At 41.1% G+C, this 22,215-nt stretch overlaps 1 protein-coding gene and 1 long non-coding RNA gene across 2 annotated transcripts in view; one reads left to right on the top strand and one right to left on the bottom strand.

Annotated features, from left to right (window-relative positions):
* LOC107975075 (uncharacterized) overlaps window positions 1-22,215 on the top strand; it is a 268,590-nt gene that overhangs the window by 103,795 nt on the left and 142,580 nt on the right. Inside the window, exon 3 of the long non-coding RNA XR_008548429.2 lies at window positions 4,022-4,166. This is a non-coding gene — a long non-coding RNA (uncharacterized LOC107975075). The remainder of the gene's footprint in view (window positions 1-4,021; window positions 4,167-22,215) is intronic.
* Window positions 1-22,215, bottom strand: part of STMND1 (stathmin domain containing 1) — a 118,608-nt gene that overhangs the window by 33,210 nt on the left and 63,183 nt on the right. The gene's annotated exons all lie outside the window — the stretch shown is intronic.

Here is a 22,215-nt window from a genome sequence, read left to right as displayed (position 1 = left end):
AAAAAATGAAGGAGAGTACGATTTAGTGATTTGTGAAAATTATATGAAATTCAAATGTCAGTGTTTGTAAATAAAGTTTTATTGGAACACAGACATTCCCATTTGTTTACATATTATCACCAACAGCTGCTTTTCTGGCAGAGTTGAGTAGTTATGGCAGAGATCATATGGTCTGCAAAGCCTAAAATCTTTATTATCCAGCCTCTTATGGAACATGTTTGCTGATCCCAGATTTAAAATGATAAAGTAACTCCCACAAACTTATTAAATCACTACAAGGAACCCGAGCAGCCAGAGTTTGTGCTACTTTCAGAAGGGCAAAAAACTCCGAGGGTATAAATGCCACACAAGGGAATGTATCTCATTAAATAACAGAATTCCCAGGCCTTTAAAACATGTTAAGTGGCTTCATTCAGCTGATAGGCCCTCCCATGCTTCGCTGCAGCACTCTGTTCAACAGGGGGGCTATAGGGCGGGAACGACACTTCACTGTGTTGCATCTGAGATGTACTGCAGGGAGCACCGTGGCTTCTGGAAAAACACAAGAGGGCACCAGCTTGTAGGAAACAGGTGGCATTTTGAGTGTCATCTTGAATTCAAGATCAAATTTTATTTTTAAATTAAATTAAAAATTTTTTTTGAGATGGAGTTTTGCTCTTGTTGCCCAGGCTGGAGTGCAGTGGCACTATCTCGGCTCACTGCAACCTCCGCCTCCTTTGTCCAAGTGATTATCCTGCCTCAGCCTCCCAAGTAGCTGGGATCACAGGCGCCCGCCACCACACCCAGCTAATTTTTGTATTTTAGTAGAGACAGGATTTCACCATGTTGACCAGGCTGGTCTCGAACTCCTGACCTCAGGTGATCCTGCCTTGGCCTCCCAAAGTGCTGGGCTTATAGGCATGAGCCACCGCACCTGGTGTAAGATCTAATTTTAAAATCCCATGTTGTTCTGGTTCTTCACATCCCTTTGCCAGACATTTCAACCCAAACATTCCATTACTTGAAAACAGTCACCCCTCATCCCTCATATACATTGTGTTGCTCAGTTATAAGGGGTCTCTGAAGTTTCTGGCTCTGAATCTGCTGGGGCAGGTAGCCTCAGTTACTGTAACAAGCACATTTAGGAAGCTCACAAATCTGTCTGTGAACAGTTGTGTGATAAAGAAAACTGCGATTACTAAAGGAAATTTGAATCAGAATATTGCCATTAAAAACACACACACACGACAACACATTTGCATAATCAAGATTTTTGCAATTCATTTGCCAATACTTGCAATAACACCAGTAATGAATGAATGGTGTTGCCCCAAAATAGAGTCCAGGCATATTTTAGGTATCCCTTTAAGAGAGTTGGTTTGACAGATTCTTGCAGAGAACAACCAGAAATAAATAAATAAGCCCACAAACAGGGGAACAATTGTTTGTTGAACCTTGGCATTAAGCCAATAATCTTGATGTTTGCTCATTCAACACAAACTGGGTAAATACAGAGAGTAAAACACCAATCTCAGGGTAATAACTCAGAGAACGGCAGTGTAACAGTAAATTTAGCTATAATAATCTCATAGAATTATAAGACTTCCATTTACATCTATGTTAAGAAGCAGTTCTGAACTGCATTTAGATATTGTATAGGTCTAATACTGTGCTGAGAATTTAATGGGGATGTGTAAAATGAGAAACAATACTTGCTGAATGGCAGTTGGAAAAGGCAAGCTTGCTTTTTAGAAAGCTGTAACAACTCTTAAGGTTACACATGGCAATTTTCACACACTGATATTCTCACAATTAAAGAAAAGTAATATTTAAATGATTTTCACTGCTTCCAATTTTGGCAGTACGTGGGCAAAAAGCACTGAGACTTTTCGAATTAGTGGTGTCATTTTTCCGTGCTGGCCTTGAACATATTGTTTGACGCTCCAGGGGAGTTTGGCTGCTTGAAGAACTGAAAAAATGAGGGGAAGAACAAAGCTCTCTCAGAAACTTGAATTTTTTCTCCACTGGAATGTGGTGGAAAGAATGCTGGGCCGGCTGGGTCCCTTCTGATCCCAGCCCTGTTCTGTTATGGAGCAGCCTTGAGGAAGGCATTTAATCTCTGGGGGCTGGACTAGGAGGTACTGGATGTTTAATAGTTCCTGGAGCTCTGGTTCTCAAAGCGAGGCACTACAGCATCTGTTTTAGAATAGCCTCTGCTGCTTGTCATCAATGCATATTCCCAGCAACAAGAACAAGGGTGCCGGATTGGAACCTGCAGGACTGGTGCCTCGGAATCTGTGTTTTCAACAAGTACCTCAGGTTATTCACATGCGCAGGGATGACTGACACATTGCAGAGAGCAGAGCAGAGAAGAGAAGAACTTGGGCGTCCGAGGGAGACTGACCAGGTTTCACCTTTGACCTTGGGACGTTATTTCACCTTCCTAAGTCCTAGTTTACTCTTCTTTAAGAAAGGAGATAGTAGGCCAGGTGCAGTGGCTCATGGCTATAATTCCAGCACTTTGGGAGGCTGAGGCGGGCAGATCACCTGAGATCAGGAGTTCGAGACCACTCTGGCCAACACGGTGAAACCCCGTCTCTACTCTAAATACAAAAAATCAGCTGGGCATGGTGGCGCGTGTCTGTAGTCCCAGCTGCTTGGGAGGCTGAGGCAGGAGAATTGCTTGAACCTGGGAGGCAGAGGCTGCAGTGAGCCGAGATTGTGCCACTGCCCTCCAGCCTGGGCAACAGAGTGAGACTCTGTATCAAAAAAAAAAAAAAAAAGAAAAAAGAAAGAAGAAGCTAGTAATAATACCTAGCTTCTTTCTAGGGTTATTGGGAAAATTAAATTAGAAAAAAAAGGCCTGAAAAGTGCTTCCTTCACAATATTCCTGCACAATAGTTATGCAATATATGGCAATTGAGATGATCTACAAATTTGTCATTTAGGGTAGATGTATTTTTTATTGTAAAGGAGATAAAATTATAAATTCTGGCTGAAATTCACAAATTTATCAAATTAGCTTTACTGCAAGTGAAGAAAAAGTTTTTTATCAAATAATCTGGTTTTTCTTTTTTTTGTTTTTTGAGACAGAGTCTCGCTCTCACCTAGGCTGGAGTGCAGTGGCGCAATCTCGGCTCACTGCAAGCTCTGCCTTCTGGGTTCACGCCATTCTCCTGCCTCAGCCTCCTGAGTAGCTGGGACTACAGGCGCCCACCACCATGCCCAGCTAATTTTTTGTATTTTTTAGTAGAGACGGGGTTTTACCTTGTTAGCCAGGATGGTCTTGATCTCCTGACCTTGTGATCCGCCCGCCTCGGCCTCCCAAAGTGCTGGGATTACAGGAGTGAGCCACCTCGCCTGGCCAAATAATCTGGTTTTAAACAGGATTTTTTTTTTAAACCATGAGTTTGACTACATCTCATTTTTAGACCAACATAATTCAACTGATATATCAAGCCACAAAGCTTTAGGAAAATCAGGGCTGGGTGTGGTGGCTCATGCCTGCCATCATAGCGCTTTGGGAGGCTGAGGCAGATTAACTGAGCCCAGGAGTTCGAGACCAGCCTGGGCAACATGGCGAAACTCTGTCTCTACAAAAAATACAAAAAATTGGCTGGGCGTGGTGGCATATAGTCCCAGCCACCTGGTCAGCTGAGGTGGGAGAATCACCTGACCCTGGGAGGTTGAGACTGTAGTGAGCTGAGATCGCACCACTGCACTGTAGCCTGTACTCCAGTCTGGGTGACAGAGTAAGACCTTGTCTCAAAATAAAAATAAAAAGTAACAAAAAAAAGAAAATCAGAAAAGTGTGCCAGTACTGTGTGGCATATATCACCAACTAGACTCAAGCATTACCGTCGTTGCAGTGGCTGTCCCCGCTGTTCCTCTAGGGAAGCTCCCTCCTGAGCACGGATGGGGTTTGCATAAGTCCCATGATTCTCGCTTCTTTTGCTCACACCCTCCTTCCCTCTGTCTTCTCTCATTTGGCTCTGCAATTATAGCAGCTACAGAGAGCTGCCTGTTCTCTATTCTTTTTCAGAACAAGCTGCAGTGAGGGCCTGATAGTCAAAATTACATGGAGGAAAATCACAGCTCTTCTCCCCTAGAAAGTCTGCTGAGTCTCACCAGGACAATCTCACAGGGAGGCTGCCACCAATTCTCTCTGCAAGGACTGTGAAACTCAGGTACAAGCCTAGTAGGGTGGGAGTGGGGTGGGGAAGCAAGGAAGGGGCAGGGGGAGGCGGGGAGAGAGAGAGAGAGAGAGAGAGAGAGAGAGAGAGAGATTGAGAAAGGTTTGGGACACCTTTCCCAAACAGATGAGTGTGCTGGGGACCAGCCTCCACTGGTAAAGAGAAATTCCATTCTTCAACCTTCCTCTGCCTGAAGGGGCTTCATCCTCACACCAGGTGGCACCAGCGTCATTGCTTGCAGAAGTGGCTCTGCCACTTTTAATTTCTGAAACGTGTATTATGCACCTATTAAGTGCTCAGCTGGGCCCTCCTGTTGGCCCACCTTTCAGCTGTGAGTCGGCAGATGGAATACTCGTAATGACAACCATTAAGGGAGTAGAGGAGCCCCGGTGAGACTGATGCACTGCGAATATGAAAATGTCATTTATTTTTAAAAAAATAAAATAACAAAGTCGGTGCCATCTTGGAAGGGGAACGTGCCAGTGGAAAGCTCTAGCTCATTTTGTAAATGGTCCTGTGCAGCTACTGTTCAGGTCAGTTTTTAAATGTGGTTACCTACCTTGCCACCACACTTCCAGGTGCTAATATTAAGTAAGAGTGTCGGTCAAAAAAAGGTTATGCTGTTTCACACTCCACAGGGTACACAGTTGGCCCTCGGTATCTGGGTACCTGGTGTCTGCAGATTCCGCATCCACAGATTCAGCCACCACAGGTTAAAAATTTATAAAATAAGAATACAACAATAAAAAATAATGCTAATTAAAAACAATACAGTATAACAAGTACTTATATAGCATTTACACTGTATTAGGTATTGTAAATAATCTAGAGAGGATTTAAGGCATATGGGAGGATGTGTGTAGTTTGTATGCAAATGATATGTCAGTTTATATAAGGGACTTGAGCATCGATAGATTTTGGTGTCTGCAGGGTCCCGGAACCTGGGGAGATCGAGGGACAACTGTACATCAGCCTGCTGAGAAATGTTTTGCAGGATTCATGATTGGGATCTTCTTACTAAGCCTTTCTTGAGGGAGTGTCTCAGACTCAACCAGCCTCAATTTTCCCATGAATCCTTCTTCATTGCCTTCCTAGATTGCTACTCCGCATCTCAGCTGACCCCATTCAAACAAACTCCAATAGTGTCTCCAATCGCGTGCTGTGTTAAATTTTAACTTTATAACCAACCATCATTTGCTACTTCCATCTAACCAAGCCAGTTTCCTATGATGCACACACATGTGTTTAGCTCACAATTTGTTCTACATGCTTGCTTATTTATTCATTCAGCAAGTATTTATTGAGCCCCTACTGTGCACTAGCTGCTGTCTCAGGTGCTGGGGAGACAGGAAGATCAAAATAAAACCCCTGCCTTCAAGTGCCTTGTTGTTTAAGGGTCAACAGAATAAACACATAAGTGAATATATGTCATGTGAGGTGGTAAAAAGGGCTGGGCAGAAAATAAAGTTTGGAAAAGGATGGAAAGTACTGGAGGGGTGGTGTGATTTTAGGCTGGAGCGTCAGGAAAAGCAGAGAAGAAATGACTGTTACAGATGGAAGTGAGTGGAATGCTCCAAGCAGAGGGAACAGCAAGTGAAAGCGCCCTGTGGTAGAAGCATATTTGGCACATATGAGGGACTGCATAAAGGCCAGTGTGGCTGCATGGGGGTTTGGGAGATGTAGGGACAAGGTCAGAGAGGTAGCCAATGTCAGCATCATTGCTGTTAGGACTGGGTGGGACCCCAAAAGAAGTATTAAATAGTACCATCTAGTTTTTGTTCTTGAGGAGGTCACGTGTTAATATACTGCTTGTTTGAGGTACAACAGAGTCAAAAAGGGGATAATTTATCGAGGTACAAGCCTAGGATATGGGTTGCTCCTGTTGCCCCTAAGTCTACCACGCCTGCACAGTTCCTGCTAGTTCTTTCTTTTTTTTTTTTTGAGATGGAGTCTCGCTCTGTCGCCCAGGCTGGAGTGCAGTGGCGCGATGGCGGCTCACTGCAAGCTCCGCCTTCCGGGTTCACGCCATTCTCCTGCCTCAGCCTCCCAAGTAGCTGGGACTACAGGCACCTGCCACCACGCCTGGCTAATTTTTTTTGTATTTTTAGTAGAGATGGGGTTTCACCATGTTAGCCAGGATGGTCTCGATCTCCTGACCTCATGATCCACCCGCCCTGGCCTCCCAAAGTGCTGGGATTACAGGCCTGAGCTACTGCGCCCTGCCAGATCCTGCTAGTTCTTATTCCATTTGTAGAATTTCTCTGGCACTCAGCAGAGGATGATACCGTATTGCATGACAAAATGCCTTCATTTTTTTTTTTTTTCCAAATATAGTTTACTTTACAACCAGGTGGTGTTCTTAGTGATGGTGATGTTGCTCAGACATTGATGTAACTTCAGCAAACACTGCAGCAGGGAACATTCTTCTCCCCTGACAGGTTTTATAGCTAACAGCATCATCAGTCCTTTTTAGCGCAGTCTCTGAAAACTTAAAAGGAGTAATTGAAGAGTTCTCCATAATGGGAGGGCCTAAAACTTTCCTGCTGAGTTTATTCTTGTTCCCCTTTAGAGTTAATCCCAACTGACTATTAATTAGACTGAATATTTACCAGATAAATGCAGAACGGACAACAGTGATAGATATTTGCAGTGATCTTAGCAAGGATGTTCGCCTAGCAGGGAGAATCTTAATTTCAAAGGATTCTACATAATGTAGTAAGATTGTACTTTCAATGGTTCAGAGCAGATGTGGTATCACCTCAAACCACTAGAGGGAAAAATTCAGCTTGTTATCTTCTTAGACTTTTGGCTTGCTTTGAGTTAAATTCACCAATAATTTTAGAATTCTTTTATTTCTCATTCTGTTAGGAAAACAAGTTTAAAAATATTTATAAATTCCTGCAAGAGAAAAATAGATGCATCTGACCTGTTCCCTTTTCTCAGTCTATTATGTAAAAAAAAACCGGGAGTAAAACAGAAAAACTATCTCAATTGTATGATTATCATATATCTAGACAGTTCTAGAAATTCAATAGAATGATGACTCTCACCTTCTGCCCTTTCTTCTGATGCAACATGGTTCAGATAGACTTCTGCTTCCAGTCAAGATAGAGTAACAAACACTAGATTTACCCTCTCAAGGAAAAAAAATTAATAAAAAATCCAAAATATATAAAACAATGGTTGTCAAGACATTGGACATCAGGCGATGAAGGACAGTGATCCTTGAGAGATGGAAAGCTGAGAGGGTGAGCCCTATGATTAATCCCAGCTAACTACCTTGAAGACGTTTATAGATGGTAGTGCAGGGAGAGGAAACCCCAGCGGAGCCCTGTGGATTGCCTGAATTGAGGAGAAGGAGCTGAGAATCAAGGAAGGAAAAAGTGGCTAGAGTTTGCACGGCAAAGTAGCTGATAGGAGATAGAGGGAGAATTCCGGAGAGCTGCAGAGGATCCCCTTGAATATTCCATAGAGGACTGGTCAATACATGCATATGAGAAAGCTGCCTGAGGTTGGGGAAATAACTACAGAAAGGCCTAGAGGCTATAATACTCAGAGCTCTCACAGTGCTTGTTCTTACCAACCAGACCAGAAAACTCACGAGGCATAGATTAGAGTACTCAGACAGGTTTGGCCTTGCTAGTGGGGAAAAATTAGCCCTACACTAAACATTGCTATGGTCCCACCTAACACATTGCAAAAGCAAGGACTGAACTAATGGAACTGCCTCTCAAAACAACGTTCAGGAATATTTATAGGAACACAAAACTATGTGGCACCCATAAGGTAAAACTGATAATGTCGGACATCTAAAACTTAGCAGGCATGCAAAGAAGCAGGAAAATGTGACCCACAATTAGGAGAAAAATAAACTGATCAAAATCGACCCAGAGCTGATGTTCAAATTAGCAGATGAGGGCATTAAAACTTATTATTACTGTATTCCATATGTTCAAAGAGCTACAGGAAATATTAAATACAATGTATTTAAATAAATACACTGAGTAGAATTAATGATCAGTTAGACTTTGCGTAAGAAAAGATTAATGAACTTGAAGGCATAGCAAGAGAAACTATCCGAAATCAAACATACAGAGAAAAAAGACTAAGAACAAAAATGAACACAGTGAAAATGAACTGAAGAAAAACGTCACACAACTGAATATACATGTAATTGGAGTCCCCAAAGGAGAGAAGATAAGGTGGGGGCAGGGGCAGGAGGTGGGAACAGAAAAAATTTTGAAAAAATAATGGGCATCAAATTCCAAATTTGATGAAAATGATAAAATCACAAATCCAAGATACCCAAGGAACCCTTGGCACAAGAAACATTAAAAAAAAAAACTATATCAAGGTACATCTTTATCAAATTTCTCAAAACCAGTGATAAAAAGAAAAATCTTAAAAGCAGACAGAGAAATAAAACATGCTATGTGCCAAGGTACTTTAAAGTACTAAGCATTGTAAAATATTGAAAGAAAAATGTGGCAACCTATACTTTTATACCCTGTGAAGATATCTCTTCAAAACAAAGGCTAAATGAATACGTTTTTAGGCATACAAAAACTGAAAGAACTCATCACCAGCAGACCCATATATAAGAAATGTTAAGTCCTTCAAGTGGAAGGAAAATGATACCAAATGGAACTATGGATTTATACAAAGGAATGAAAAACACTGGAAATGGTAACTACATGTGTAAATATGAGTTTTTCTTATTTCTTAGTTTTCTTTAAAGAGAATTCATTGTTTAAAGAACAATAATAACAATACAGTGTGGAGTTCATGACATATGTGAATGTACAATATGTGATGATGATGACAGAACAGAGGCCAGGAAGGGAGAAATGGAAACATACTGGAAGTATAATGTAAAAACCAGTAACGTGATCTCTGGATAAGCTCCCAACTATTTGGAAACTAAAAATATTCTATAAATAACCCACAAGTCAAAGAAGCAATCAAATACTGGGATAAGAGTCTTGACATCTGGGCTCTTTTCCTAGTTCTTTGTGAAATTAAACACCAGTGAATACCATGTTAATATTTTTCGAGGTATTGGAGTGTATTCGTTTTCTATACCTGCATAACAAATTTCCACAAATTCAGTGGCTTAAAACCACACATATTTATTTTCTCACAGTTTCATGGTCAGGAGTCCAGGCATGACTTCGTTGGGTCTTCTGCTCAGGGCCTCATGAGCTGCAATCAAGGTGTTGGCTGGGGTCTCATCTGGGACTTGAGATCCTTTTCCAAGCTCATGTGATTATGGGCAGAATTCATTTCCTTGCAGCTGTGGAACTCACAGCAACTTGCTTCTTCAAGGCCAGCAAGAGAGAGCTCTGCTTCTCCTGTCTCCAACCTCTAGAGCCTCCTTTAAAGGGCTCAGGCCGGGTGCAGTGGCTCACACCTGTAATCTTAGCACTTTGGAAGGCTGAGGCGGGCAGACTGCCTGAGCTCAGGAGTTTGAGACCAGCCTGGGCAAGATGGTGAAACTCTGTCTCTACTAAAATACAAAAAATTAGCTGGGCGTGGTGGTGCGTGCCTGTAGTCCCAGCTACTACAGGAGGCTGGGGAGGCTGAGGCAAGATAATTGTTTGAACCCAGAGGGTGGAGGCTGCAGTGAGCCGAGATCACACCACTGCACTCTAGCTTGGGCAACAGAGCTAGACTCTGTCTCTAAATAAATAAATAAATAAATAAATAAATAAATAAAATAAAAATTAAGGGCTCACCTGATTTGGTCAGGCCCACCCAGGATAATATCTCCTTCAATGAACTCAAAAATCAACCGATGTGAAACCCTAATTATATCTGCAGAATGCCTTCCCCTTTACCATACAGTGTAACCTGTTCATGAGTGTGACATTCCATCATAATCACAGGCTCTACCCACATCCAAAGAAAAGGGATTATTCAGGGCCGTATACCAGGGGCCTGGAATTTTAGGGTCCATTTGAGAATTCCACCTGCCACAGAGAGACAGAAAAGGAGGGCAGGGGAAGGATATCATTTGTCAGTTGTTACTCACAATGTCTTCTAAGTAACTAAATATTGTTCTCCAATGCAAACAATGAGCTTTGACTGGCTTTTTGTTAATTTCTTCCTTGAGATCAATCATAAGGTCTTGAATAACTGTAAGAATAATTATGGTAATGATGACAGCTACTGCCTCTTGAATGGTTAATGTGTGCCTGGCATAAGTTCTTTACAACAAACATATAAGGTAGGTATTATTATACCCATTTTATGGATATAAAGGGAAGATCCCGAGGCTCAGAAATCCTTGAATAACTTGCCTTACACAGCTAGTAACGAAGGGATCAAGAATCAGAGCCAGTTGCTGTCTGATTCTTAATTCAGTGCTAGAGAGAAAAAAATGGGAATGCAGGCAGCAAGGAACCCTGGGTTCCACGCCAAGTTCTGCTTTGTGAATGACCATTTAACTGAATTGCTTTCATTATGGATAAAAGCAACTACCTCTGGCTTTTAGGAAATGCTTCTCTCTGTTGGAAAGAACATATAGCAAAAACTGCTATATATATATATTTTCAACTTGGCCAAAGCGTTTTCTATCGATTAGACACAAAATTCCCCATATCCATCTTCTCCTATTTCATCTTAAAGGCTAGAACCAGGCTGTACAATTGTGAGTGGCTGAATTGTGTCTTGTGGGTAAGTTTCTGATTTGAAGAGTGAGTATGCATTTGGAAACATGAAACCAAAGTGCTCAGGTGACACTTCCTAAGAGTGCACAGTAATTATCATAGGTAACTTCACCTGGCTGATGACTGGCAGTGCTTCTATGATTTTATATATTTGAAACTTTTTTGCTGCCTGAAAGCCTAAGGCCATGGAAATGCTGCCTATCAGGTTGAACTACAGGTGTTCTCTAAACTGGGGGTCGCCAACTGTTGCTCTTGGAGACAACATGGCTTCATGACTCTAGCTGTTTGCCAGACTGAATGATGCCTAAGAAGAGACAGAAAAGTCTAGGGGAAGGGGAGTAAAGGGTTGGAGTGGGTCACCCTAAAGACAAAGGTGTGGGTGGGGTTGACATAGAGACTTTCATTAAAAAAAATGCTCTCATGCCCTTTTTGTCTCTAGTTTTTGGTTTTTTTCTTCTTCTTCTTGAAATAGAGCCTCACTCTGTCACCCAGGTTGGAGTACAGTGGCATGATCTTGGCTCACTGCAATCTCCCCCTCCCGGTTCAAGCGATTCCCTTGCCTCAGGCTCCTAAGTAACCAGGATTACAGGTGTGTGCCCCGGCTAATTGTTGCATTTTGAGTGGAGACAGGGTTTCACCATGTTGGCCAGGTTGGTCTCGAACTCCTGACCTCAAGTGATTCGCCCACCTTGGCCTTCCAAAGTGTTGGGATTACAGGCGTGAGCCACCGCACCCGGATTGTCTCTAGGTTTGTTTGGAGAGAAGCAAGTACCACAATCCTCCGGGAACATCCCGGCTGCTGTTTGAAGAGCAATAGCTCCCAGTCGGTCAGGGCTAAGTAATTAGCATAGCCACCAGGGGGCAATAATACCACAGCGATGATGAAATAGTAATAAGCTTGACTTTATTGTGTCCAAATCACCTAGAAGAATAATCTTAGGTGAATGGATTTTGTGCTACTAATAGACTACTATACAATTAAGTACTAATACACTAATTACATTTCCGATTTAAAGTAACAATAATAATCAGTGTACACAGCCTGTACAGTCAGGCAGTCTTCTGTGGGGAAAATTTATCCGCTTCTGCTGTCTGCTCCCTTAGAAAGAAATCCTAGCCCCAAAAGGGAGTGTAGTGGGAATTATGGGGCAGGGGATGTAAACAGGAGCAGGGAAAGGGGAAGCTTCCGGATAAGGAAGATGAAGCCCAGGCAGGGGGCGGTGGCTCACTCCTGTAATCCCAGCACTTTAATTGGGAGGCTGAGGCGGGTGGATCACCTAAGGTCAGGAGTTCAAGACTACCCTGGCCAACACGGTGAAACCCCGTCTCTACAAAAACACAAAAATTAGCAGGGTGTGGTGGTGCGTGCCTGTAATCCCAGCTACTTGGGAGGCTGAGGCAGGAGAATGGCTTGAACCCAGAAGGCAGAGGCTGCAGTGAACTGACATCTCGCCACTGCACTCCAGCCTGGGTGACAAAGCAAGACTCTGTCTCAGAAAAAAAAAAAAGGAAGATGAAGTCATGAGGAGTGAATTCCCCAGCATCATCTTCCTGAAAACAGGAATGCAGCCCCAAGACTCTGAGTCTCAGCTGCTAGGAACTCTGCGAGATTATGAGTCTTCTCAGTGAAGAGAGGGGCATTGCCTTCTCCATGTGCCCTCGGTGTTTAACAGGGCTTATTGGGTTCCCAACATGAGTAGGCACTGTGCTAGGCCCAGGGTGTATGGGAGAAATAATAATAATAATGCAGACATGGTTCTTGCCCTCAGGAAGTCAGGATCTAGTGGGGATACAGAAAATAAGTTAATTTTCAGACAAACATCTAATCACAAATCATATTAGATGATATAAAGGAAAGTCAAGTTACTACGAGATCATATAACAGAGGGGAGGACACTTAACCTGAAGCTTGAGGGAAGAGAGACACAAACAAACAAAAAAACAAATGGGAAAGAGTGTTGTAAGTTGACCTTAAGGTATACTGGATTATATATAAAGAGGCTGGTGTCATTTGATGTAAGGTATCCTCTAGCCCACATAAAGGATTTGGGATTTTTATCCTAACTGCAATAATAAGTTTTGAAGGGTTTTATATGGATGATTGACATGGATCCAATTATATTTTTGTGAGATCATTCTGGCTTTCATCTGGGAAAAAAATTGGAGGCAACAAGAGTTAAAGCAGGGGGAATGATTAGGAGTCATTGGGTGATAATGAATGCTTGGTAGTGAGCATAGAGAGAGGTGTACAGATTTCAGATGCCTTTTAGTGAGACTCAGTAAGACTCGCTATTGTGCTGGATGTTGAGGGAGATGTCAAGGAAGACCTCAGCAGATATTTGGTATATGTCAGGGTGGATGTGGGTGACATTTATGGAATTGGGAAAGGCAGATCAAGGGTTCAGTTTTAGGCATAATAATTTTGGATGCCAAGAGACATCCATAGGGGTTATAAGCCTGGAGCTCAGGAGGAAGGTGTAGGCTAGAGATTCAATGTTAAGGATCATCAGCACAAAGCCCTTAGAATGGACGAGATTGCCTGGAAAAACACCATAGAAAGAGAAGAAGAGAGGGCCAGCTACTCGGGAGACTGAGGCAGGAGAACTGCTTGAACCTGGGAGGTCAAGAAGGGAACGGAGACATGCAAAGGTGAAGGAGCTGCCTGATGTGTAAAAGAAAAACTAGGAGAATGTGGTTTCATGGAAGCCAAGAACAGATCTTTCACAAAGGAGGAGTCGTCGTCTGTGTCAAAAGTTGCTGAGTGATTATCTAAGATAAGGCCTGGAAAGGAGAATTGAATAAAGCAATGTAGAAGCCATTGGTTACCTTCCCAAGAGCACTTTCAGTTATGTGGTGGAAGTGGGAGCCAGATGAGAGGGTTCGAAGAGGAAATAGGCACACAGTACTCAAAAATAAATCACAGGTGGATTCAGGACTTATTTACAAATAAATGGAAGAATGTTTTCATGATTTTAGAGTAAGAAACAACTTCTGAATACATAAGAAAAGGACAAATCATAAAGCTAAGACTGATGAATTTGCCTACTTTTATATTAAGAATTTTGGTTTCTATTCAGTAGCACAATAGGGTGACTATAGTTAACAATAATTTGGCTGGGTGTGGTGACTCGTGTGTAATCTCAGCACTTTGGGAGGCCGAGGTGGGCAGATCACTTGAGGTCAGGAGTTCGAGACCAGCCTGGCCCACCTGGGGAAACCTCATCTCTACAAAAACTGCAAAAATTACCTGGGCATAGTGGCATGCACCTGTAGTCCCAGCTACTTGGGAGACTGAGGCAGGAGGATCACTTGAGCCCAGGAGGTGGTGGTTGCAGTGAGCTGAGATCATGCTACTGCACTCCAGCCTGGATGATAGAGTGAGACCCTGTCTCAAAATAATAATAATAATAACTTCTCTATATTTAAAAATAACTAAAAGAGTAAAATTGGAATATTCCTAACACAAAGAAATGAAAAATGTTTGAGGAGACAGATACCCCAATTACTTCGATTTGATCCTTACATGTCGTACGCCTGATCAAAATATCACATGTACCCCATAAATATATACAACTATTATGTACCCATAGTAATTAAAAATTTAAAAATAAAATTTTAAAGAAAGAATTTCTGTTTTATTAAGAAAGTGAAACACACAAGTTGATAATATGTATATTGGTGATCCTGCTATTCTACATCTCAGGATGGAAAGAAAATCTTGCCTGTATTCCTTGGAGACATGTATAAGAATGTTCATAGTAAATTGCTTAGAATGGCAAAAACGTAGAAAGAGTTCAAGTGACCAATCTTGAGAATTGATATGTAAATTATGGTATAATTATTGAACCAAATGTTACACAACAACACAACATGTAATTAAAGTAAATGAACCACATGGCTGCCTCTTACATATATAACATTGAACAAAAAATTCAATGTGCAGAAGATTACATGCTGTGTGTTCAGTTCCATAGAGTCCAAGAATATTATTTTAAAATATGACCATAAATATCCAAAGAAAAAGCTAAAAAAATGGAAAGTATTTGCCCTTGGTCAGCAGACTTGGACTTAGAGAGTAAGTAAGGGGACTATATTTTCAATAAATACTTTGTAGTAATATTTGAATTTTAAAAAATATATACATGGATTTTTAAAATACAAATGTGTGTATATATATGTATATATATATATGTGTGTATATATATATTTTGATTGTTTGAGGCAGGGTCTCACTGTTGCCCAGACTGGAGTGCAGTGGTACCATCACAGCTCACTGCAGACTGAAACTCCTGGGCTCAAGTTATCCTGCCTCAGACTTCCTTGTAGCTGGGAATATTGGTATGTACCACCACACTCGGCTAATTGTTAATGTTTTTGTAGAGATGGGGTCTTACTCTGTTGCCCAGGCTGGTCTTGAACTCAGCCTCAAGTGATCCTCCTCCTCAGCCTCCCAAAGTGCTGGGATTACAGGCGTGAGCCACTGTGCTTGGCCAGAAATAATTTTAAAAGTGAAGGGAGGTGAGGAAATGGAGGCTACATGAGGGACAGCTCTGAACAACTTTTAAAAATTTTAGATGACAATAATGAATTTTAAACATTTTTATTTAGAAACCAAGAATACATATAAAAGGGATTCGACCACAAAGGTCAAATAGATTTTTACAGTAAATCAGAATATTTTCAATGGGGGATGTTCTGATGACAAGAGGTGGTTCCAGGATCTCCCCCAAATTCCTGGGCAAGCAACCTGTTTGCTCCTTTTTGCAGAGAGGGATACCCATGTGACAAAGTTTGGGAACTAATGACTTAGGCTATGGTGGGTGTGAGACTCACAAAGAAACCAAGCAGAGAATAGGAACCACATTTTTGGACTCCAAAGCATGTGATTTTTCTACCTTCCCACATAACATCTAACTCTTAAAGATTGCTCATTTCTGTGTTAGAATGTTCTATTAAAGCTACACTGTAAATGGTTTATACAATAATCAGGTATTTATTTTATCTAACAGACAATGGTGAATATGGCTCCGGAATTCTGACTATAAATAGAATTTTATTAAAGCCCGTGGCAATCTCTGCTCACCATTTGGCTGGTGGACTACTCCACTATTTTAGTCCTTTCTTTTGGTAAAATGCAGAGCTGTACAAATTGGACTGAAAATTGTACTAATTCTGGATTCTGTTTAGGGAAATACATTTGCATCTATATCATCCTTTCTGTTTGACAGATGAGTAAAAGGAGTCACAGAGGTGTTGCTTGCTCGAGATCCTAAAACTCACAAGCAGAAGCTGCTAGTTTCCTATTCTGTCAGAGTAAATGGTGCTACTATTTTTGGTTCAGTGTTCTTTTCCATTTCTGGTTATCGTGATCAGAGAGAGACAAATTCTACTTTGTTTCTAAGATACTCTCTGATCTCTTTCAGGCAACTCGCAAGCCACATATTGTCACAGGAACTCCCACATAGTAGGTTCCTTTGGTGGTGGTGGCAGGTGGGGGGATTATACGATAAGGCCCCATGTAACAAAATAAATATAAAATATTACTCCAGACTCTGTGCGAGAAAATACAATGAAATCTGTGGACTTAACCCTTCTTTAATAACTTGTCAAAATCTGTTATCTCCTCAATGCTCTGCCCTTTGAAAAGAACCAGAGGGGAACGAATCTCATGGTAATGAGTAACATTCATTGAAAAAGCATTTAAAGGGTGTTTAAAGGGATAAAGATTATCTGAAGCATTTAGAAAAAACTAAAAATTCCATCTATATGCTAAAAAGGGTAATATGAAAATAGAGTCTAATAACAAAGTAGTAATCAGATTAGGGAGGAATTTGCCATTGACAGGAAATAAGAGACTTGGAGCTGGTGCTATTGCCATCCTAGGAAGGGGTTGGATTTCATGGGTACAAAGGAGGTGCACGAAACCCCTGCAGTGACTCAGAAGACAAAAAGCAATTTGGGAGACAGTTATAGATAGATCCAGAGTTTTACATTGTATTTTTCAACTGAAGGGGAGTATTTTATAATGCAGGGAATATGCGCAGAATGTTACCAATTTACTCTTCTCCGCATCACCTACCACTGATCTGTTACTAACTATCCCTAAGTGCGAATAAAAGAAAATGAGCAATAAACAGGATCTTCAGAATAGGATCTATCTTCACTTTATAAGTGCTTGAATTCAGCATGCTCTTTTATGCATCCCCATCTTCATCCAGCCGTCTCCTCTGTCGCCAACGTCCATCCTTTATCCTTCTCCAACTGGCCGACTCTTATTTGTCTTGCAAAAGTCAGCCATGACACTTTCTCCCTGAAACTTTCTTGAATAGTCAGGCTTTTCCTGTCAGTGCTTTTTTTTTTTTTTTTTTTTGGCACCTTTTGTCCTATTTTCAGGGTCACTGTATTGCCATTGATCATGTAAGTGTCTGATTGTTCCCTAGACTGTGAACCCCTTGAGGGCAGGGGCTGTTCTTCATCTGTTTTCCCAGAGCCTCCACCCAAACATGTTTCAATATTAATATCTGCCAGTGGAGTCAACAGTGTCTGGAAGAGGAGGACTCAGGACATGCCTTTGTGGATGTGCCAAGGATTTACAAACACACCCTGGTCAACCTCATCATGAAAATTTAAGTAAGCAAAAGATTTCCCAGCTTGTGCTGGTACCTTACCAATTTTGAGAACACCCTCATTGTGGTTCATTGCATTTCAGCATAGACAAAAGACCTTAGAAACTGGGATAATTTGTTGCCAGGAAATTTTATTTCAATGAAAAGAAATGAGTCCAGAATCTCCAAGGCCCTGCATTGCAACCCTTCCTACACTGTTACCCCACTTTGCATCCATCCTTGCTGCTCCACTTCCTCATCTCTCCTCACACCATTGTTATCCTTTCTTCTGTTGTTCAACTCTCTCCAGCCATGGCCTCCACAGCAGGCTCTGGAATCACTGTTGGGGTCTCTAGATAGTCAAGGTGGCTTCCTTACCCTTGCTGGTATTCCAGTGAAATTGTCGTCTGTGGACACCTCCTGCACAGCACCTTTTGCAACATTTCTATCTGGGAGAGACTTTTGCTGTCTCTTCCTTTGATTGGCGATGCCAAGCAGTTGCACAGTATCCCAGTGGTGCACTGGGGGATTGTATTATAGCTTGGAGGTTAAGTGTAAGGTCTCCAGTTAGACTGTCTTTATTTAAATCTACTACTTCCATTCACTAGCTGTGATACCTTGGATAAGCTAATTGTCTTAGATAGAGTTGCTATCTAAGTGGCTTGAACTTAGCTGCTACCTAAGTGGGTGGCTTGAACAATAGATATTTATTTACCACAGTTCTGGCGTCTGGAAGTCCAATATCAAGGTGCCAGTTGATTTAGTTCCTGGTGAGAGATCTCTTTCTGGCTTGTGGACAGCTGTCCTGTCAATGTATCCTCACATGGCAGAGAGAGATCATCTGTCTTGTGTCTCTTCTTCTTCTTTTTTTTTAAGTTATACTTTAAGTTCTGGGATACATGTGCAGAACATGCAGGTTTGTTACATAGGTATGCATGTGCCATGGTGGTTTGCTGCACCCATCAACCCGTCATCTACATTAGGTATTTCTCCTAATGCTATCCCTCCCCTTGCCCCCCCACCCCTCAACAGGCCCCAGTGTGTGACGTTCCCCTCCCTGTGTCCACATGTTCTTGTTGTTCAACTCCCCCTTATGAGGGAGAACATGCGGTGTTTGGTTTTCTGTTCTTGTGTTAGTTTGCTGAGAATGATGGTTTCCAGCCTCATCCATGTCGCTGCAAAGGACATGAACTCATTATTTTTTATGGCTGCATAGTTTTCCATGGTGTATATGTGCCACATTTTCTTTATCCAGTCTACCACTAATGAGCATTTGGGTTGGTTCCAAGTCTTTGCTATTGTGAATAGTACTGCAATAAACATAACGTGTGCATGTGTCTTTATAGTAGAATGATTTATAATCCTTTGGGTATATACCCAGTACTGGGATTGCTGGGTCAAATGGTATTTCTGGTTCTAGATCCTTGAGGAATCGCCACACTGTCTTCCACAATGGTTGAACTAATTTACACTCCCACCAACAGTGTAAAAGTGTTCCTATTTCTCTACATCCTCTCTAGCATCTGTTGTTTCCTGACTTTTTAATGATCACCATTCTAACTGGCATGAAATGGTATCTCATTGTGGTTCTGATCTGCATTTCTCTAATGACCAGTGATGATGAGCTTTTTTTCGTATGTTTGTTGGTTGCATAAATGTCTTCTTTTGAGAAGTGTCTCTTCATATCCTTCACCCACTTTTTGATGGGGTTGTTTGTTTTTTGCTTGTAAATTTGTTTAAGTTCCTTGTAGATTCAGGATATTAGACTTTTGTCAGCTGGATAGATTGCAAAAATTTTCTCCCATTCTGTAGGTTGCCTGTTCACTCTGATGATAGTCTCTTTTGCTGTGCAGAAGCTCTTTAGTTTAATTAGATCCCATTTGTCAATTTTGGCTTTTGTTGCAATTGCTTTTGGTGTTTTAGTCATGAAGTCTTTGGCCATGCCTATTTCCTGAATGGTATTGCCTAGGTTTTCTTCTAGGGTTTTTATGGTTTTAGGTCTTACGTTTAAGTCTTTAATCCATCTTGAGTTAATTTTTGTATAAGGTGTAAGGAAGGGGTTCAGTTTCAGTTTTCTGCATATGTCTAGCCAGTTTTCCCAACATCATTTATTAAATAGGGAATCCTTTCCCCATTGCTTGTTTTTGTTAGGTTTGTCAAAGATCAGATGGTTGTAGATGTGTGGTGTTATTTCTGAGGCCTCTGTTCTTTTCCATTGGTCTATATATCTGTTTTTGTACCAGTACCATGCTGTTTTGGTTACTCTATCCTTGTAATATAGTTTGAAGTCAGGTAGCATGATGCCTCCAGCTTTGTTTCTTTTGCTTAGGATTGTCTCAGCTATATGGGCTCTTTTTTGGTTCCATATGTAATTTAAAGTAGTTTTTTCTAATTCTGCGAAGAAAGTCAATGGTAGCTTGATGGGAATAGCATTGAATCTATAAATTACTTTGGGCAGTATGGCTATTTTCATTATATTGATTCTTCCTATTCATGAGCATGGAATGTTTTTCCATTTGTTTGTGTCTTCTCTTACTTCCTTGAGCAGTGGTTTGTAGTTCTCCTTGAAGAGGTCCGTCACATCCCTTGTAAGTTGTATTCCTAGATATTCTATTCTCTTGGTAGCAATTGTGAATGGGAGTTCACTCATGATTTGGCTGTTTGTCTATTATTGGTGTATAGGAATGCTTGTGATTTTTGCATATTGATTTTGTATCCTGAGAGTTTGCTGAAGTTGCTTATCAGCTTAAGGAGTTTTTGGGCTAAGACAATGGGGTTTTCTAAATATACAATCATGTCTTCTGCAAACAGAGGCAATTTGACTTCCTCTCTTCCTGTTTGAATACCCTTTATTTCTTTCTCTTGCCTGATTGCCCTGGCCAGAACTTCCAGTACTACGTGCAATAGGAGTGGTGAGAGAGAACATCCTTGTCTTGTGCCGGTTTTCAAAGGGAATGCTTCCACCTTTTGCCCATTCAGTATGATATTGGCTGTGGGTTTGTCATAAATAACTCGTATGATTTTGAGATACGTTCCATCAATACCTAGTTTATTGAGTGCTTTTAGCATGAAGGGGTGTTGAATTTTATTGAAGGCCTTTTCTGCATCTATTGAGATAATCATGTGGTTTTTGTCATTGGTTCTGTTTATGTGATGGATTACGTTTATTAATTTGCGTATGTTGAACCAGCCTTGCATCCCAGGGATGAAGCCAACTTGATTGTGGTGGATAAGCTTTTTTATGTGCTGCTGGATTTGGTTTGCCAGTATTTTATTGAGGATTTTCACATTAATGTTCATCAGGGATATTGGCCTGAAATTTTCTTTTTTTGTTGTGTCTCTGCCAGGTTTTGGTATCAGGATGATGCTGGCCCCATAAAATGAGTTAGGGAGGAATCCCTCTTTTTTTATTTATTGGAATAGTTTCAGAAGGAATGGTACCAGCTCCTCTTTGTACCTCTGGTAGAATTCGGCTGTGAATCCATCTGGACCTGGCTTTTTTTGATTGGTAAGCTATTAATTACTGCCTCAATTTCAGAACTTGTTACTGGTCTATTCAGGGATTCAACTACTTCCTGGTTCAGTCTTGGGAAAGCATATGTGTCCAGGAATTTATTCATTTCTTCTAAATTTTCTGGTTTATTTGTGTAGAGGTGTTTATAATATTCTCTGATGGTAGTTTGTATTTCTGTGGGATCAGTGGTGATATCCCCTTTATCATTTTTTTATTGTGTCTATTTGGTTCTTCTCTCTTTTCTTTATTAGTCTGGCTAGTGGACTATCTGTTTTGTTAATCTTTTCAAAAAACCAGCTCCTGGATTCACTGATTTTTTTTGAAGGGTTTTTTGCGTCTCTGTCTCCTTCAGTTCTGTTCTGACCTTAGTTATTTCTTGTCTTCTGCTAGCTTTTGAATTTGTTTGCTCTTGCTTCTCTAGTTCTTTTAATTGTAATGTTAAGGTGTCGATTTTAGATATTTCCCACTTTCTCCTGTGGGCATTTAGTGCTATAAATTTCCCTCTAAACACTGCTTTAGCTGTGTCCCAGAGATTCTGGTACATTGTGTCTTTATTCACATTGGTTTCAAAGAACTTACTTATTTCTACCTTAATTTTGTTATTTACCCATTCAGGAGCAGGTTGTTCGGGTTCCATGTAGTTGTGCGGTTTTGAGTGAGTTTCTCTTTTTTTTTTTTCTTTTTTCTTTTTTTTTTTAGATGGAATCTCACTCTGTCTCCAGGCTGGAGAGCAATGGCATGATCATGACTCACTGCAACCTCAGCCTCCTAGGTTCAAGCAATTCTCCTGTAAGTCCAAGTAGCTGTGACTACAGGCATGTGCCACCATGCCCAGCTAATTTTTTTTTTTGTATTTTTAGTAGAGACAGGGTTTCACCATACTGGCCAGGATGGTCTTGATCTCTTGACCTCGTGATCCACCTGCCTCAGCCTCCCAAAGTTCTAGGATTCCAGGCATGAGCTGTCACACCCAGCTTGAGTGAGTTTCTTAATTCTGAGTTCTAATTTAATTGCACTGTGGTCTGAGAGACTGTTATGATTTCCATTCCTTTACATTTGCTGAGGAGTGTTTTATTTCGAATTATGGTCAATTTTAGAATAAGTGCTATGTGGTGCTGTGAAGAATGTATATTCTGTTGATTTGGGGTGAAGAGTTCTGTAGATGTCTATTAGGTCCACTTGGTCCAGAGCTGAGTTCAAGTCCTGAATATCCTTTTTAATTTTCTGTCTCATTGATCTGTCTAATATTGACAGTG

The sequence above is a fragment of the Pan troglodytes genome, chromosome 5 (assembly GCF_028858775.2).
Source record: "Pan troglodytes isolate AG18354 chromosome 5, NHGRI_mPanTro3-v2.0_pri, whole genome shotgun sequence".
Classification (NCBI taxonomy): domain Eukaryota; kingdom Metazoa; phylum Chordata; class Mammalia; order Primates; family Hominidae; genus Pan; species Pan troglodytes.
This window is presented reverse-complemented; position numbering and strand designations above follow the sequence as displayed.